The sequence below is a fragment of the Argopecten irradians genome, chromosome 1 (assembly GCF_041381155.1).
Source record: "Argopecten irradians isolate NY chromosome 1, Ai_NY, whole genome shotgun sequence".
Taxonomy (NCBI): Eukaryota; Metazoa; Mollusca; class Bivalvia; order Pectinida; family Pectinidae; genus Argopecten; species Argopecten irradians.
The window spans coordinates 6,309,124-6,323,403 of NC_091134.1; the positions used below are offsets into that span (position 1 = coordinate 6,309,124).

Genomic DNA, 14,280 nt, shown 5'->3' on the forward strand with positions numbered 1-14,280 from the left:
ATTTTCCTACCAAACATTATACTTAAAATTCCAATTTGCTTTGCCAACGTTAAACAACAAAACCAAACTAGAAGTCAGTCAGTGTCAGTGATTTCATAAATTTCACTTTTTAATCTATGAAGATTATTTGGTTCCATCAAACCTGTGAATTCAGAAGAAGATTTTTTAAATTTTAGCCATTTTGACTCTCATTTTGGCCCCGCCCGTCTGGTCCCTGGGGATCAGCCAAGACCAATATGGATATGGTGTTAAAATGCTATTTAAAGCTAATAATTCTTACCCTTGAGTTTGACTCATTTTCTATGAAAACTAAGCAAATAATGTTCATATATGTGTTTTTCCTATATTAACTACAGTCAAACCTGTCTATATCGACCACTGAAGGAGTGACAGAAAAACGGTCACTATAAACAGGTTGCCTTTATAAACAGGTTGGGGCTTTCGTGCCAATCAGCGAGCCAGTAAATAAAACTTAATTATATTAATGCAAAACAGGCCTGCAATTGGATACTTATATATTTATTGCCATGCATTATTTAAGAAAAGATATTTGTGTTCTTTTTTATTTTTTCAATGTTTGGATGGGACTTTCAAATGCAATCGGAAATTTAGATCATAACAAAATCAACTAGTTTGATATATAATAGATTTTTTTCAGCTATGAACATAATCATTCCCTAAATTCTGACTTCACATGGCCTGGAATTATCTGTGCAAGATTATTTTCAGACAATGTATGCATGTAAAAGATCGAATTTGAGGCGTTTTCTCACAGTATATAACTTCAAACCTATTAAAATCACAATGCAGGTACACATATTAAATTTCAGTAGCATTTCTACCAAGTAATGTGGCCGTATTTTATTGATGAATACATCAAGTTACATTGGGCGAATATCCGACTGACTCAAATCGTTAAGAAATCGAACGTAAATTTATAGGACTAATTTGAAATAGGTTAAGTACAGGCCATTTCTTAGTAATAAAACAATGTTAAATATTGACAATAAATAACGGAACACATTAAATAAATCAGCATGTTTTATTTTGTCTACCGTATCATCCAAGTTGTGGCTTCAAAATCATGCTTTACGAGTGATATTTTCATGCACATGGCGTTCGCGACCAAACATAATTTCAGTCTTTGATAGGCATAAACGGTCGTTAAAAACTTCCATCCTCAAGTCGGCAACCATATTTGTACCTTAAATGTTACGACCGCTAGGTTATAAACCATATGGTCCTGTATAAACAATTCATAGCATGGGCTTCAGTAATGGATGCCATTTGCTTAACTAAGGGAGTTAATTACCGGAAGTAGGTCAAAGGGACGCTACTACACACACACACACACACTGTACTTGGTACCTCGGCGAACGGTCGTTATGCACAGTGCCATTATATAGTAAAAACGCAAGGGGAAGCCAAAAAGCGGTCGTTATAGAAAGGCGGTCGTTATATACACGCGGTAGAGCAGGTTTGACTGTATAGTAAATTTGACTCCCTCCCTAGGGGAAAATCTGAGATCCCAGGGCCATGAAATTCACGCATTTTGTATAGGGCCTTAAGACCTTTCAATCTAAGAAGAGTATTTGATTCTACCAGTTTCAGAATTTCAGAAGACTATTTTTGAAGTTTTAGCCTATTTGACCCCTTTTGGCCCCACCCCCCTAAGGTCCCTGGGGGTCAAGTCATGGAAAATTTGTTAATAGGATTAAATGGCAGTCTCATAGGGATAATTCTGACAACATTTGACTAATTTTCTATTATAAATGACCAAACAATGTTCAAAAATGTGTTTTCTCTTTATAAACTATAGTCAACTTAACCTCCTCCCCCATGTGGAAACCTGACCTCAGGGTCATATTATTAATAATTTTTGTTGAGGGCCTTAAGACCTTCCAATCTATGAAGAGTATATGGTTCCATCATATCTGTGAATTCAGAAGCAGATTTTTGAAGTTTTAGCCTATTTGACCCCTTTTGGTCCGGCCCCTCTGGCCCCTGGGGGTCAGCCAGGACTAATATGAATATGATGTTAATATGCTATTTCAAGCTAATAATTCTAACCCAGTTTGCCTAATTTCCTATGAAAAATAAAAAAAACAATATTCATATATGTGTTTTTCATATTTAACTATAGTAAACTTAACCCCCCTCCCCAGGGGGAAACACAAGACCCCAGGGTCATATAATTCACAATTTTTTTAAAGGACCTTAAGACCTTTACATCTATGAAGAGTATTTGATTCTACCAGTTCCAAAATTTCAGAAGAAGATTTTTGAAGTTTTAGCCTATTTGACCCTTTATGGCCCCGTCCCTAAGGCCCCTGTGGGTCAGTCATGGAAAATTTGTTAATAGGATTAAATGGCATCTCATAGGGATAATTCTGACAACATTTGACTAATATTCTATTATAAATGACAAAAAAATTCTCAAAAATGTGTTTTCCCTATATAGACTAAAGTAAACTTAACCCCCTCCTCAGGGGGAAACCTGAGACCCCAGGGTCATATAGTTCACTATTTTTGTAGAGGGCCTTGAAATATTCTAACCATAAAACATATTACCCAAATTAACAAGAGGCCAAGAGGGCCTGTATCGCTCACCTGGTTTGTAATGCCAAGTAATATTCTGAATACAGGTTCATTGTTTCTTTTCTGAAGGAATTTAATATTAACCTCTAAGTCCCCTATTGGGCCCCACCAAAATTAATACAAGTTCTGTCCCCCTTCCCCAAAGGATGTTTGTGGCCACATTTGGTTACAATCCATGCAGAACTCTAGGACAAGTAGTGATTTATAGGATTTACCTCTATTTCCCCTATTGGGCCCGCCCCTCCTGCCCCCGGTGGGTCAGAGCCAAAATTTATCAAGTTCTTTTCCCCTGCCCCCGGGGGGTCAGAGCCAATATTATACAAGTTCTTTTCCCCTTCCCCAAAGGATGTTTGTGGCCAAATTTGGTTACAATCCATGCAGAACTCTATCACTAGTAGCAATTTAAAGAATTTACCTCTATTTCCCCTATTGGGCCCGACCCCTCCTGCCCCCGGGGAACCAGAGCCAAAATTTATACAAGTTCTGTTCCCCTTCCCCGAGGATGTTTGTGGCCAAATTTGGTTACATTCCATTCAGAACTCTATGACTAGTAGCGATTTAAAGGATATACCTCTATTTCCCCTATTGGGCTACACCCCTCCTGCCCCAGGGGGGTCAGGGTCAATATTTTTGCAAAATCTGATCCCCTTCCCCTAAGGAAGTTTCTGGCCAAATTTGGTTGCAATCCATGCAGAAGTCTAGGACAAGTAGCAATTTATAGGATTTACCTCTATTACCCCTTTTGGGCCCCACCCCTCCTGCCCCCGGGGGGTCAGGGTCACCATTTATGCAAAATCTGATCCCCTTCCCCTAAGGAAGTTTCTGGCCAAATTTGGTTGCAATCCATGCAGAACTCTAGGACAAGTAGCGATTTATAGGATTTACCTCTATTACCCCTATTGGGCCTCGCCCCACCTGTCCCAGGAAGGTCAGGGTCACCATTTATGCAAAATCTAATCCCCTTCCCCTAAGGAAGTTTCTGGCCAAATTTGGTTGCAATCCATGCAGAACTCTAGGACAAGTAGCGATTTATAGGATTTACCTCTATTACCCTTATTGGGCCCCGCCCCTCCTGCCCCAGGGGGGTCAGGGTCACCATTTATGCAAAATCTGATCCCCTTCCTCAAGGAAGTTTCTGGCCAAATTTGGTTGCAATCCATGCAGAACTCTACGACAAGTAGCAATTGATAGGATTTACCTCTATTACCCCTATTGAGCCCCGCCCCTCCTGCCCCAGGGGGGTCAGGGTCACCATTTATGCAAAATCTGATCCCCTTCCCCTAAGGAAGTTTCTGGCCAAATTTGGTTGCAATCCATGCAGAACTCTAGGACAAGTAGCGATTTATAGGATTTACCTCTATTACCCCTATTGGGCCTCGCCCCACCTGTCCAAGGAAGGTCAGGGTCACCATTTATGCAAAATCTGATCCCCTTCCCCTAAGGAAGTTTCTGGCCAAATTTGGTTGCAATCCATGCAGAACTCTAGGACAAGTAGCGATTTATAGGATTTACCTCTATTACCCCTATTGGGCCCCGCCCCTCCTGCCCCAGGGGGGTCAGGGTCACCATTTATGCAAAATCTGATCCCCTTCCTCAAGGAAGTTTCTGGCCAAATTTGGTTGCAATCCATGCAGAACTCTACGACAAGTGGCAATTGATAGGATTTACCTCTATTACCCCTATTGAGCCCCTCCCCTCCTGCCCCCGGGGGGTCAGAGCCAAAATTTATACAAGTTCTGTTCCCCTTCCCCCAAGGATGTTTGTGGCCAAATTTGGTTACAATCCATGCAGAACTCTAGGACAAGTAGCGATTTATAGGATTTACCTCTATTACCCTTATTTGGCCCCGCCCCTCCTGCCCCTGGGGGGGTCAGAGTCACCATTTATGCAAAATCTGATCCCCTTCCCCTAAGGAAGTTTCTGGCCAAATTTGGTTGCAATCCATGCAGAACTCTAGGACATGTAGCGATTTATAGGATTTACCTCTATTACCCCTATTGGGCCTCGCAACACCTGTCCAAGGAAGGTCAGGGTCACCATTTATTCAAAACCTGTAAACTTTATACTCATTGTATTTACCACAAGCAAAACAAAATAAAAACGAAGTATGCAATTAATCACATGTATTGCTATCCATATGTATATTATAAACAAGACTTACGTGTACAAGGCCTAACCCTTGTACATGTGTTCGTTTGGTGACTATTTGAGCTATGGTTAATATTACGGAATGAATATAAAAAACGAAAACACATTGAAAAACAAAACTAAAAAGATGGAACCGAAAGCCCTACAACACCTACAAAATACTTCAATTTAGAATGATCGATTTGCTCCAGTAAACATGCCAAAGTTTTGTGATGTAACAGTTTTGAGTATGAGTTACTAATAATATGGCTCGCTATTTACCGCTACCAATGGCGGCTGCGAACATCAAAAACGACCAACGGTATCTTTGCCGTACTAATGATTTAATAACGCAGCATGTAAAAACAAAATACCGGGTATCCGCCTGATCAGTGATATCAATTATCTTGATGATATGAAGCAAGCAACACAAGCTGTCATAATCCCTACTGTCCTGCGAAGGGCCGTCGCGAGACAGCTAGGCATGACAGCATGCCGCAGGGTATCAGCGAACACCTGATCTGAACAGGTAAATTTTATTCGAATCATCAAGTGTCAGTTACCTATGATTCTATAACAAATGGTCCATGAAAAAAGTTCAATACATCGAGAACTTCGATTCATAAAACTTCGATTCATACATGGGTTAGTTAGTAATGTTATATAGTGAAGAAATTCGGGACCAAACAAAAAGTTTGATACAGCGAGATATTTGATTCATCGGAGTTCGAATCATCGAGGTTTGACTGTACTTATTATATTACAAATTCATCAAAGACAAATAATTAAGATTTGGTTCGCAAACCTTTCCTTGAACCAACTTGAGCTACAATACTTATCCTATTTCTAAGTTTATTGATACATGTAAAACAAAAACAAACAAGAGGCCCAAGAGGCCTTGACGGTCACCTGAGTACTGATACAGAATGAGCATTGCAAAGTTGGTTCAAATCTGTAAAAAGTATTTATGAATTAGAATAAACTTAAGATGAACCTTCGTATTAGTATTTTTATTTTCTGTTTTTCATTTTGATAGTTAGTGTATTTTCCTACCAAACATTATACTTAAAATTCCAATTTGCTTTGCCAACGTTAAACAACAAAACCAAACTAGAAGTCAGTCAGTGTCAGTGATTTCATAAATTTCACTTTTTAATCTATGAAGATTATTTGGTTCCATCAAACCTGTGAATTCAGAAGAAGATTTTTTAAATTTTAGCCATTTTGACTCATTTTGGCCCCGCCCGTCTGGTCCCTGGGGATCAGCCAAGACCAATATGGATATGGTGTTAAAATGCTATTTAAAGCTAATAATTCTTACCCTTGAGTTTGACTCATTTTCTATGAAAACTAAGCAAATAATGTTCATATATGTGTTTTTCCTATATTAACTACAGTCAAACCTGTCTATAACGACCACTGAAGGAGTGACAGAAAAACGGTCACTATAAACAGGTTGCCTTTATAAACAGGTTGGGGCTTTCGTGCCAATCAGCGAGCCAGTAAATAAAACTTAATTATATTAATGCAAAACAGGCCTGCAATTGGATACTTATATATTTATTGCCATGCATTATTTAAGAAAAGATATTTGTGTTCTTTTTTATTTTTTCAATGTTTGGATGGGACTTTCAAATGCAATCGGAAATTTAGATCATAACAAAAATCAACTAGTTTGATATATAATAGATTTTTTTTCAGCTATGAACATAATCATTCCCTAAATTCTGACTTCACATGGCCTGGAATTATCTGTGCAAGATTATTTTCAGACAATGTATGCGTGTAAAAGATCGAATTTGAGGCGTTTTCTCACAGTATATAACTTCAAAACTATTAAAATCACAATGCAGGTACACATATTAAATTTCAATAGCATTTCTACCAAGTAATGTGGCCGTATTTAATTGATGAATACATCAAGTTACATTGGGCGAATATCCGACTGACTCAAATCGTTAAGAAATCGAACGTAAATTTATAAGACTAATTTGAAATAGGTTAAGTACAGGCCATTTCTTAGTAAAAAAACATTGTTAAATATTGACAATAAATAACGGAACACATTAAATAAATCAGCATGTTTTATTTTGTCTACCGTATCATCCAAGTTGTGGCTTCAAAATCATGCTTTACGAGTGATATTTTCATGCACATGGCGTTCGCGACCAAACATAATTTCAGTCTTTGATAGGCATAAACGGTCGTTAAAAACTTCCATCCTCAAGTCGGCAACCATATTTGTACCTTAAATGTTACGACCGCTAGGTTATAAACCATATGGTCCTGTATAAACAATTCATAGCATGGGCTTCAGTAATGGATGCCATTTGCTTAACTAAGGGAGTTAATTACCGGAAGTAGGTCAAAGGGACGCTACTACACACACACACACACACACACACTGTACTTGGTACCTCGGCGAACGGTCGTTATGCACAGTGCCATTATATAGTAAAAACGCAAGGGGAAGCCAAAAAGCGGTCGTTATAGAAAGGCGGTCGTTATATACATGAGGTAGAGCAGGTTTGACTGTATAGTAAATTTGACTCCCTCCCTAGGGGAAAATCTGAGATCCCAGGGCCATGAAATTCACGCATTTTGTATAGGGCCTTAAGACCTTTCAATCTAAGAAGAGTATTTGATTCTACCAGTTTCAGAATTTCAGAAGACTATTTTTGAAGTTTTAGCCTATTTGACCCCTTTTGGCCCCACCCCCCTAAGGTCCCTGGGGGTCAAGTCATGGAAAATTTGTTAATAGGATTAAATGGCAGTCTCATAGGGATAATTCTGACAACATTTGACTAATTTTCTATTATAAATGACCAAACAATGTTCAAAAATGTGTTTTCTCTTTATAAACTATAGTCAACTTAACCTCCTCCCCCATGTGGAAACCTGACCTCAGGGTCATATTATTAATAATTTTTGTTGAGGGCCTTAAGACCTTCCAATCTATGAAGAGTATATGGTTCCATCATATCTGTGAATTCAGAAGCAGATTTTTGAAGTTTTAGCCTATTTGACCCCTTTTGGTCCGGCCCCTCTGGCCCCTGGGGGTCAGCCAGGACTAATATGAATATGATGTTAATATGCTATTTCAAGCTAATAATTCTAACCCAGTTTGCCTAATTTCCTATGAAAAATAAAAAAAACAATATTCATATATGTGTTTTTCATATTTAACTATAGTAAACTTAACCCCCCTCCCCAGGGGGAAACACAAGACCCCAGGGTCATATAATTCACAATTTTTTTAAAGGACCTTAAGACCTTTACATCTATGAAGAGTATTTGATTCTACCAGTTCCAAAATTTCAGAAGAAGATTTTTGAAGTTTTAGCCTATTTGACCCTTTATGGCCCCGTCCCTAAGGCCCCTGTGGGTCAGTCATGGAAAATTTGTTAATAGGATTAAATGGCATCTCATAGGGATAATTCTGACAACATTTGACTAATATTCTATTATAAATGACAAAAAAAATTCTCAAAAATGTGTTTTCCCTATATAGACTAAAGTAAACTTAACCCCCTCCTCAGGGGGAAACCTGAGACCCCAGGGTCATATAGTTCACTATTTTTGTAGAGGGCCTTGAAATATTCTAACCATAAAACATATTACCCAAATTAACAAGAGGCCAAGAGGGCCTGTATCGCTCACCTGGTTTGTAATGCCAAGTAATATTCTGAATACAGGTTCATTGTTTCTTTTCTGAAGGAATTTAATATTAACCTCTAAGTCCCCTATTGGGCCCCACCAAAATTAATACAAGTTCTGTCCCCCTTCCCCAAAGGATGTTTGTGGCCACATTTGGTTACAATCCATGCAGAACTCTAGGACAAGTAGTGATTTATAGGATTTACCTCTATTTCCCCTATTGGGCCCGCCCCTCCTGCCCCCGGTGGGTCAGAGCCAAAATTTATCAAGTTCTTTTCCCCTGCCCCCGGGGGGTCAGAGCCAATATTATACAAGTTCTTTTCCCCTTCCCCAAAGGATGTTTGTGGCCAAATTTGGTTACAATCCATGCAGATCTCTAGGACTAGTAGCGATTTAAAGGATTTACCTCTATTTCCCCTATTGGGCCCGACCCCTCCTGCCCATGGAGGGTCAGAGCCAAAATTTATACAAGTTCTGTTCCCCTTCCCCTAAGGATGTTTGTGGCCAAATTTGGTTACATTCCATTCAGAACTCTATGACTAGTAGCGATTTAAAGGATATACCTCTATTTCCCCTATTGGGCTACACCCCTCCTGCCCCAGGGGGGTCAGGGTCAATATTTTTGCAAAATCTGATCCCCTTCCCCTAAGGAAGTTTCTGGCCAAATTTGGTTACAATCCATGCAGAAGTCTAGGACAAGTAGCAATTTATAGGATTTACCTCTATTACCCCTTTTGGGCCCCACCCCTCCTGCCCCCGGGGGGTCAGGGTCACCATTTATGCAAAATCTGATCCCATTCCCCTTCGGAAGTTTCTGGCCAAATTTGGTTGCAATCCATGCAGTACTCTAGGACAAGTAGCGATTTATAGGATTTACCTCTATTACTCCTATTGGGCCTCACCCCACCTGTCCCAGGAAGGTCAGGGTCACCATTTATGCAAAATCTAATCCCCTTCCCCTAAGGAAGTTTCTGGCCAAATTTGGTTGCAATCCATGCAGAAGTCTAGGACAAGTAGCAATTTATAGGATTTACCTCTATTACCCCTTTTGGGCCCCACCCCTCCTGCCCCCAGGGGGTCAGGGTCACCATTTATGCAAAATCTGATCCCCTTCCCCTAAGGAAGTTTCTGGCCAAATTTGGTTGCACTCCATGCAGTACTCTAGGACAAGTAGCGATTTATAGGATTTACCTCTATTACCCCTATTGGGCCTCGCCCCACCTGTCCCAGGAAGGTCAGGGTCACCATTTATGCAAAATCTAATCCCCTTCCCCTAAGGAAGTTTCTGGCCAAATTTGGTTGCAATCCATGCAGAACTCTAGGACAAGTAGCGATTTTATAGGATTTACCTCTATTACCCTTATTGGGGCCCCGCCCCTCCTGCCCCAGGGGGGTCAGGGTCACCATTTATGCAAAATCTGATCCCCTTCCTCAAGGAAGTTTCTGGCCAAATTTGGTTGCAATCCATGCAGAACTCTACGACAAGTGGCAATTGATAGGATTTACCTCTATTACCCCTATTGAGCCCTCCCCTCCTGCCCCAGGGGAGTCAGGGTCACCATTTATACAAAATCTGATCCCCTTCCCCTAAGGAAGTTTCTGGCCAAATTTGGTTGCAATCCATGCAGAACTCTAGGACAAGTAGCGATTTATAGGATTTACCTCTATTACCCTTATTTGGCCCCGCCCCTCCTGCCCCTGGGGGGGTCAGGGTCACCATTTATTGCAAAATCTGTTCCCCTTCCCCAAAGGATGTTGCTAGCTAAATTTGGTTGCAATCCATGCAGAACTCTAGGACAAAGCGATTTATAGGATTTACCTCTATATATTTGGCCCCGACTCCTGCCCCTGGGGGGGTCAGAGTCACCATTTATGCAAAATCTGATCCCCTAAGGAAGTTTCTGGCCAAATTTGTTTTGCAATCCATGCCCTAGAAAAGTAGCGATTTATAGGATTTACCTCTATACCCTATTGCCCCTGCCCACCTGGGGGGTCAGAGTCACCATTTATGCAAAATCTGATCCCCTTCCCCTAAGGAAGTTTCTGGCCAAATTTGGTTGCAATCCATGCAGAACTCTAGGAAAAGTAGCGATTTATAGGATTTACCTCTATTACCCCTATTGGGCCTCGCCCCACCTGTCCAAGGAAGGTCAGGGTCACCATTTATGCAAAATCTGATCCCCTTCCCCTAAGGAAGTTTCTGGCCAAATTTGGTTGTAATCCATGCAGAACTCTAGGACAAGGGGGGGGGGGGGGGGGGGTCCTCAGAGTCACCATTTATTGCAAAATCTGATCCCCTTCCCCTAAGGAAGTTTCTGGCCAAATTTGGTTGCAATCCATGCAGAACTCTAGGACAAGTAGCGATTTATAGGATTTACCTCTATTGGGCCCCGCTCCTCCTGCCCCAGGGGGGTCAGGGTCACCATTTATGCAAAATCTGATCCCCTTCCCCTAAGTAAGTTTCTGACCAAATTTTGTTAAAATCTATGCAGTATTTTATGACATGTAGCGATTTAAAGGAAATGTTCGGACGGACGACGGACACCGTGCCATGGCAAAAGCTCACCGGCCCTTCGGGCCAGGTGAGCTATTAAATGACTTTAGTGTAGCAAATTTCTTCTCTCCCCAAAAAGTAGTTTTTTCGGGTGCACGAAGAAAATAATGCCAGAATGATACATCGTCGGGAACCCATGACTATCGATATAGTTGTAGTGTTCACCACAGGGATCTGATCAAGAATTAGTTACAGATTATATAATCATGGACCCACAAGAGTACTAGTACTATGTAGAGTTTATAATATGATTTTTACCGGCTTTTTTTATATAGACTTCTAAAACGTCTAAAAATGGTCTTAGGGCACTCTGGTAGGTCCATGTATATAATCTGTGACTAATTCTCATATCCCTGTGCTGTTCACAAGCGGCTGTGGGTTTTCGACCATATGGGAAAGGCGAAAAGCACAGTTGCCTTTGTGCCAACATAACAACGTTTCTGATTGGTTGTCAAGTTTAATTCGTTAAATGTTCATACTATTTAGCCATAGTCCCAGGACCATGGTTTCCCGTGGTACTATGGTTTCCCCCTGCTTTTTGTTACAAAAGTTTCATTGATAAAAATGACATCATTGTCACTATTTGCGCTGTTCACTGGCAAACAAGCTGTATGCGGATGACTTTTTGCAAAAAAAAACCAAGAGGCCCAAGAGGCCTTGACGGTCACCTGAGTGCTGATACAGAAAGAGCATTGCAAAGTTGGTTTAAAAAAGTATTTACCAATTAACTTTAAAGTTGTAGCTTCATATTAGTTTTTTTCTTTTTTGTTTTTCTTTTTGCTTTGCCAATGTTAAATAAGAAAACCAAACTAGAAGTCAGTCAGGGTCAGTGATTTTATAAATTTCACTTTTTAATCTATGAAGATTATTTGGTTCCATCAAACCTGAGAATTCAGAAGAAGATTTTTGAAATTTTTGCCATTTTGACCCATTTTGTCCTTCCCCCTCTGGTCCCTGGGGGTCATCCAGGACCAAAATGGATATAGTGTTAACATTCTATTTCAGGCTAATAATTCTAACCCAGTTTGACTCATTTCATATCAAAACTAAGCAAATAATGTTTATAAATGTGTTTTCCTATATAAACTATGGTAAATTTGACTCCCTTCCCAGGGGAAAATCTGAGATCCCAGAATATTTCGTTATCATGGCAACTGAACTTTTCGAAAACGCTGCCAAGTTATTCGGCATACCCTTTAACCCCCCTGTACTAATTTTCAGCTTAATTGGACAAAATGTAAATTTCAACCAATCAGATGCCTCCATTAGATAGGTAACCATGACAAAACAGCTTTTCAAACCTGTTGCCATGTCGATAAGCATACCTCACAATCCCTGTGTACCAATTTTAAGCTGTCTCTGACAATATCTAAATTTTTGATCAATCAGAGGCCTTTATTCCGTTACCATGGCAACTGAGCTTTTCGAAAATGCTGCCATGTTATTCGGTTTCCAAATAAGCACTATACACAAATTTTCATCGAAATCCAACTCCAAAATCTCAAAACCGGAAATGGGCTCTGACGGCCATCTTGGACTTCCGATTGGGGAAAAAAACCTTTATGCACAATCCCACACCCTAATGAGTATGTATGTGAAGTTTCGTGATAATCGGCCCAGTAGTTTTTGAGAAAAGCTGTGAAAACCCACGCGGCGGAAGAAAGTGGAAGAAATAAGAATAAAAATAAGAAGAAGAAGAAGAAGAAACGGAGCAAAAACAATATGTCCCCCCCCCCCCCCAAACTTTGTTCGGGGGACATAATTAGTATGAAATTTAATTTATATTTTTACATATTTAATTTTTTTTTCTTTCATTTTTTTACCTAATCTATAGAAACACAATAGAAATATTTATTATTTTAAAACATAATCAATGTTGTACAATCTGGCTTGTAGAAATATTTAAATAACTGAATTTTAATGAATTAATTATTGACCCTCAAGCTTAATATTTTGACTCTCAGGATTTTGATTTGACCCTTAGGATTTTATAGCCAAGGGTCAGTGACCCTTGAGATTTCGATCCTACTGGATGCCCTGGTGTTGTCCTGTGATAACATAGTATGCCATCCCTCGACAACACAATAAGACTATAGTGCCCTCAATAATATAGAATAGACTTAATAAACTTGGTTTATCTACGGTTTATGTTTGTTTCTGCTGTAGGTTCTTGTAACTAAAGACCAAGCAGACCCTACAAGTTTAATTTGAGGAAAACCTTTGAGAAACTATCAAAATCCAAGATAGCTTTTCATCAGCAATATTGTTTTATGAAAGGCAATTTCTAAGAACTAGCGACAACAAACTTCAATTGCCAAGATGGTTGGATTTCAAAATACAATATGAATAACAAGCCATCAATGGAAAGCTACATGTGAAATCTAAGAAAAGATCCTTCAGTACTTTTTAAGAAATAGCAATAACAATCTAAACTTGTCGAAACCCAAGATGGCAGCCAATAAGCTATCATTATATGATCAGTTCTAAAATGCAATATGCAAACCTAGGCAACTGGAGGACCCTACATATGAAATTTGAGAAGGAACCTTTCAGTACTTTATTAGAAATAGCTATAGGAAGAATTGTAATGGCCGGACAGAGAGATAGATGACAGACCACAGATGAAAGGCATTTGAACAGCTAGTATATGATATGATTTAACACTAAAATCAGTGACCTTGACCTGTGACACACTGTCACTGACCTAAGTTAGTTGACCTTGAGCTGTGACACACTGTCACTGGTCTATGTTAGTTGACCTTGACCTGTGACACACTGTCACTGACCTATGTTAGTTGACCTTGAGCTGTGACATACTGTCACTGGCCTATGTTAGTTGACCTTGAGCTGTGACACACTGTCACTGACCTATGTTAGTTGACCTTGAGCTGTGACATACTGTCACTGGCGTATGTTAGTTGACCTTGAGCTGTGACACACTGTCACTGGTCTATGTTAGTTGGCCTTGAGCTGTGACACACTGTCACTGGCCTATGTTAGTTGACCTTGAGCTGTGACACACTGTCACTGGCCTATGTTAGTTGACCTTGAGCTGTGACACACTGTCACTGGCCTATGTTAGTTGACCTTGAGCTGTTAAGCAGGCGAGTATCACTGTTATAATCTGTGGTACCTCTGCTGGGGGGGGACAGATTGGCTTAGGATGACTATAAACCTGGCAGCATCTTCAAAGTCAGGTGCCAAGATAAACTGTAGTAAGAAATTAATTTCACAGCAGCATTTCCTTTTAAAATCTTTCCTAATAGTTTCCTAATAAGTCTAACTTTCAGTTACATTTTTTTTCGCAATACGAGACAGATTCAATTCTTTTCTGTTGTTCAAAT

At 39.8% G+C, this 14,280-nt stretch overlaps 1 protein-coding gene across 4 annotated transcripts in view; it reads right to left on the reverse strand.

Annotated features, from left to right (window-relative positions):
* Positions 1-14,280, reverse strand: part of LOC138316058 (uncharacterized) — a 125,200-nt gene that overhangs the window by 72,516 nt on the left and 38,404 nt on the right. The gene's annotated exons all lie outside the window — the stretch shown is intronic.